The sequence below is a fragment of the Dipodomys ordii genome, unplaced genomic scaffold, assembly GCF_000151885.1.
Source record: "Dipodomys ordii isolate 6190 unplaced genomic scaffold, Dord_2.0 Scaffold17, whole genome shotgun sequence".
Classification (NCBI taxonomy): Eukaryota; Metazoa; Chordata; class Mammalia; order Rodentia; family Heteromyidae; genus Dipodomys; species Dipodomys ordii.
The window spans coordinates 18668807-18675078 of record NW_012267233.1 but is presented as its reverse complement, the minus strand read 5'-3'; positions in this window follow the sequence as shown (position 1 = coordinate 18675078).

Genomic DNA, 6272 nt, shown 5'->3' with positions numbered 1-6272 from the left:
GCAGGTCTTCCCCCTTTTGTAATCCTCTCTGAAAACATGTCACAAGCACCGTCAGAAACGTGCTTTACTAATCTAGGTGTTTTAAAGTACAATCATGTTGATGACGAAGATCAACCTTCACACCCACTATCCTATGTAAGATTTCTCCAGCTTTTAAAAGTTAGTATGCATGAAGAAACCTATCTATATTTTGTTCTTCTTGAAGGCACATTTACCTTCAAAAAAAAGTGGTCAAGTCATGAATTTGTGTTTTTAATATTGAGCTTGAATAGAAGGGAAAAGACAAATGATGAAGAAAAATCAGCTTGTTTCCCCTGAAGGAAGAAAAATTAATTTACATATGACTAAGTACATGGATGGAATCAATTGATCCTAGAATATTTTATTATATCCTTGTGTGTATGTATGTGTGTACTTACATGTGGATATGTCAAGTATCTAATAGTGACATTTAGCCACCAGAAAAGATTCAGCTGGAAGAATTCTCTCTACATCAGTACTAGAAGAAACAATTTAAAACCTCTCATATTCTGCTGGCTGGCTCCCAAGCCCTTTCTATATATCCAGTTGAGTCTTTTTGGAGAGAAATCTTTCTTAGTTTATTTCAGACTCTTCCCCTTCTTATGTGGGGCCTCCAATTAGAAAAAAGTAAGCCTTCATGTATAACTGCCAAGAAAATAGAGTCTTTTAGTGAAGCTTCAGTGTTCTGAATTTTGATGAAACATAAATTGTATAACTCAGTGTAGGAGATGATTTTTAATAGACAGGTTTAAAAGCAATGGCATGGATATTTAAATGCATGTCATTTTATTATAGTAGTTCCTTTTTCTTTTAATACAGTAATATGTTCCAAGAAGTTTCCAGAAACAATCAACAATATCAAATTTTCAAACAATTTTTCTTAACTGTTAAACTATTCACCTATTTGCAACCTAACTTCTAATGTTTTATTAATAATTATTTAAATATTATTTATGGATGACATTGATCAATATGTTTTGTACTTATATACTGTTAGGTTTTTAAAGAGAGTTTGCAGCGTAATAACAATACCACGCATGTGGTATTCAGGTAAGGGTAGGTTTATTCATCGTTCCAGCTGGTACCAGGCCATTTTGGCACTCTAAGACTGGGAGAGTCCTGGGAAAGAGGGTGTCTGGCCCTGGGCTAGGGTAGCGGTGGGGAAAGGTGTGGCCACATTGAATCTGGATGTGACCTCAGTTGATGCAGATGTGAACTCTTCCAGGTGTGCCAGTTGCCTAGGTAGTGCAGGTACTGGGTGGAGACTTTGTCTGCTCACCAGACTGGAGTGGACCTTACATTCCAGCCTTTTAAAAATCATGAAATAGGGAGTGGATTCTCTCTGGCTACTTCCTGCTGACAAGAGGCATCAACATTAGGGGTAAAAGGCTGGAATGTGGTCCCCTCCTAGAGAAGGTAGCAAGCAGCAGCTGTCCCTTGGTAAGCGTGAGTCCTTAGATGAAGTCTGGAGAAGTCTCATGAGCATTGAGGGGCTGGAGAAAAGTACTAGAGAGCAAGTAAATGGCAATAGGAAGGACTTGGGGCTGAAAATGTTGGTAGAAATATCCCTAGCTACTTCTGACATCTGGCGACTAAGTAGAGGAGAATTCAGGTAACAAAGGCAAGAATGTAAATTCCTGTCCAGGTAATAGGTAGGCAAGTATAGACATTGGATGGGCAGTCTTCTTACTTCTGTTGACCTCCTGGCTCTGGTTAATATTGAAAGGGCAGGCACAAAGCGGCTGGTATGACATCATATCCTCTTACTCCTCTCCATGGTCCCTTGTTCCCCAGACTGGCTGAATCTAGGTGCTCATTGCTGGGATGGTTTGTCCCAGTTGGTATTCATGGAGGTTTGAACTCAAAGCCTGGGCACTGTCCCTGTACTTCTGCTCAAGGCTAGTACTCTACTACTTTGAGTTATAGTACCACTTCTAGTGTTTGCTGGTTAATTAGAGATAAGAGTCTTGAGCCATGCTTCCAGCCTGGCTCTTTGCAGGTTAGTTGAGAGATGGAGGCTTGGGATTTTTCAGCCCAGGCTGGCTTTGAACTGCAATCTTTGCCACAAAAACCCTTTATTATTTCCAATTAAAGCAACAAGGAGATCAAATAGAATAAGTAGAGCTTACCTGGTCTTTATCAAGAATTGGTCAACAAATATTCTGCAATGACAAAACTCATTAGATGTGATGAGAATCTTAGCACAGTTATGCCCAATATTTTAGAATCATGTGGTCAGTACTAGAATACACAACACCAAACAAAAAAGGCAGAACTCAAAACCTAAAATTTTTGACAACAATGTTTAGACATCTTTGCTAACAAAGCACATCAGATAGTTGAGCCTCAGTTACCAGGGCCTGTGAAAAGAGCAACTTGTTAGCAAGGCAAATTAGAATAGCTGGATGGAGGAGTAGTAAGCTTGGTGGAAGGGTAAGGGTCAAATGGGGCCAAACCTTTAACCCACCATCTGGCCAAGATGATGAACTCAAGATGGAAAATTTCTGGAAAAATATAAAGAAAGCCTGAACAAATAGATCAAGCCTAGATTGGCTAGCTTTGAGAGGGAACCTAGAGAGGGGTCCTCGGGACCCAGCCTGCGTCACACTCTTCAGGACACAAGCCAAAAAATTGTAGGAAAGAGAAAGGGAGAGATAGATAAAGTTGGACATGATTAGCAGAGAACAAAGAGAACCTGAAAGTAAACAGACTTCTGACCATTTACCACTGTAGAGGCAAAAACTGTCTAACTCTGAGAACAGCATTAAAAAATTAGGAGCTGTGGCTTTCCAGGGAGAGCAAGAGGCATTTCAGAGTTGCCGGAGAGACACACAACACACCATTAAAGGTGTAGGAGAGAAAAAAAAATTAGTGAGTGAAGGAGGGCTTATCAGATGGAAGCAGTGTCCCAACTTACCACCGAGCCCTCTAGGGAGGAGTGGCCAAGCAACCAGAGTCAAGCATCCTTGGCTCCAGAGGTGACCGGCCTTTCAGTTAAAGGCCTAGTAGGTTCTCTGGCATGGTACCACATCTGGAGAGAGACTGAGCAATGGAGAACCCTTAGAGAGCAGTTCACTCACCAAAATGTAGAAGCATGGAGGCAGATGCAGAGGCCAGCAATGGTATTGAAGTGCTGTGTCCACAGCAGACTGACCGGTTCGCAAAAAGGCCGTCAGAACTGTGGGTATTCCTCAGAGCAAAAAAGGTGGGGGGGGGGGGAGAAAAGAAAAAAAAAACAGAGAGGAATCCCACCTATCCTGACTTTAAGCCTTTCCTGGATTCAAACGGCACCATTTATGTTAGGTTTTTAAAGAGAGGTGGCTGAGTAAGAACCACACCACACATGTGGTATTCAGGTAAGGGGTGGGTTTATTCATCGTTTTGGCTGGCACCAGGCCATGTTGGCCCTCCATGCAGCTGGAAGAGACCTGGGGAAAAGTGCATCTGGCCCTGGGCTAAGCCTTATCTAGGGTGGGGGTGGGGAAAGGTGTGGCCACATTGAATCCAGATGTGACCTATTCCAGGCCTGCCAGTTGCCTAGGTAACAAAGGTACTGGGCGAAGACTTTGCTGTGAGGAGGGTGGAGTCTGCTTGCCATCCAGGAGTGGACTTCACATATACTGATTAGTTGAATTGAAACTCCTTCATACAGCTATGTAAAGGTAATAAGTTTAAAAATAAATGCATAAATATTATTCATATTATCCTTTCAGCCTATCTTTAACTGGATACCTTTTTCAAGCCTTTCTCAAAAATATGATCTGTTTTTCTTCCCTAGTTAATTAGACAATTACTGTGTTCCTTCCTGACTGAGTTTGGTGAAAATAGCTGCTGTTATCTGATCTTAGAAGAGACGGTTTTTCTTTAATGTCAGCATCATCTGCAAGCACAGCAATATCAACCCTGTTTCTTCATCATCATATTGAAGGCAGATGTGCTACTTCACAGAATAAAAGTGACCATGGTAACATGCAGTTGCATACACAGTGCCCAGGAGGTGGCAGCAATTTTCAGCACGTCAGTCCATTTCCCCTCATGGAAGTACAGTCTTTTATAAATGCCCTTTATACTGTTTAACTAGCTCATCCAGTTAGTATTTCTTGAACGTACTTCTTGCCACCTGACACTTTCCATTTTTCCTTTGCCATTGCTACAGGAGGCAAAGGAACCCACTGAGATTCACTTATGGGATGACTGACTGCCTGTCTCCTCAGGCTATCACCAATTTCTGTCCAAATGTTCTCTGTGGACACTTGCTAGAACTTTCAGTGCTTTGTAGCCTCTCTTTATTTACTTCCCTTTCAAGCCCTGTGATAAATGATTTGGTTCTTATTTGATTGGGTAGCCTTCATTTTCCATTGTGAAAACTGTAAGCAAATTTTTTATTCCTCAGCTGCAACAGTTTTTCCTCAGAATACTAATTTTTATTCTTTTTAAATTTATATTTGGGGCTGGGCACCAGTGGCTCATGCCTGAAATCCTAGCTACTCAGGAGGCTGAGATCTGAGGATCGTGGTTCAAAGACAGCCTGGGCAGGAAAGTCCATGAAACTCATATCTCCAATAAACCAGCAGAAAACTGAAAGTGGCGCTGTGGCTCAAGTGGTAGAGAGCTAGCCTTGAGCTGAAGAGTTGAGAGACAGAGCCCAAGCCCAGAGTTCAAGCCCCATGACTGACAAAAATAAATAAATAAATTTATATTTTTACCTTTTGTTTCAAAATTATTTTAGCACTTTGATATATACATGAATAATGTAAATATTTCTTATATTCATGTACCTATGGATGGATGGATGGATGAGATAGATAGATAGCCAGACAAACAGATAGAACACTCTGTCCAGATGTGACAGTAGTTACTTTTCTAGCAAAGAAAATGTCTAAAAATGTATATAAACCTGAGTGGCTTCGCTATGCCAAAGAAAATAGCTCAAGACGTAATGTTAAATATTTGAGACCTGGTGTTTAAAATGTTTAAAATGAACTTTTACTTTTCACAGTTTTGAATGTTGAAAAGTCCAAGATTAAGGTGACAGTAACACCTGATGTGTGGTGAGAGTCTTCTTCCACGTTTTCAGAGGATTACCTTCTCATTGCTTCATCCCATAATAGTCACATGACAGGAGAAAGGAACGGAGACCAGGAGACAAAAAAGAGATCTGAAGAACATCTGCCTCTCTTTTAAAAAGACTACTCCCATTAAAAGCGACTCCCCTTCATAACCTAATTACTTGCCAAAGAACCCTCTCTCTTTTAATATCTTGATATGGGAGTTTGGATTTTTAACATATTAATTTTGGAGAGCTACAAGCATCCAATCCATAGCACCATGCTACTGAAATATGTTTGAACTTTCAATGCCTTCATTTTCTCTAGTTTTTCTTCCCTTTTTCACATGCACACACACACACAAATTAAAAGCCACTGTATTTTGAGAAATCCTTTGAATCCTACATACTGTAACTTATATAAGCATGGGACAAAAGTGGTGCAGTAGTCTAATGGAGCAAAGTTTTCAAGACTCAGTAGGAGTAAGCCTTTCCTCCATCAGAGTTGCCTACTGCTAGCCCTCATACCCATTCTTGTAAGGAGATGGTCCATTTTGTCATTTTATTCTGGGGACACATTGGAAGTGAGCCACTTCTTATAATACAACTTGTATTTCCTCCAGCCCATATTTCTTAACTCTGGCTTCCACACCAAGTAACTCGTGAGCTTTAAAAAGTATGTGCACATTTGAACCAGGCAGTCTGTGTATAGACTAGTTAACCTAGTTTATGTGTGTTCTAGCCAGGCTGGACCACGCAAATACTCTTGCTACTCAGGAGGCTGCGATCCACAGGAGCATGATTTGAAATGGGCCCAGGCATAATAGTCCAAAAAACAATAAGCAAAATGACAGGCTGGAGGTATGGCTCAAGTGGTAGAACACCAGCTAAGAGGCTAGGGAAGTACTAGGTGAGGTCTTGAGTTCAAACCCCAGAGTTGGCAAAAAAAAAAAATTATGTGCACACAAAATTCACACCCACAATTGAACAGCTTAGCTCTAGGACCCATTCTCAGGGGGTATTGATGTGAAATCAGACCACCAGAAAGAGTTCCTAAATTCCTTTTTCTCTTTGTATGTTTTTTTTTTGGGGTCCGGTTGTGGGGCCTGAACTCTGGGCCTGGGTGCTGTACCTCAGCTCTTCAGCTCAAGGCTAGCGCTCTACCACTTGAGCCACAGCGCCACTTCCGGCTTTTTTCTTTTTG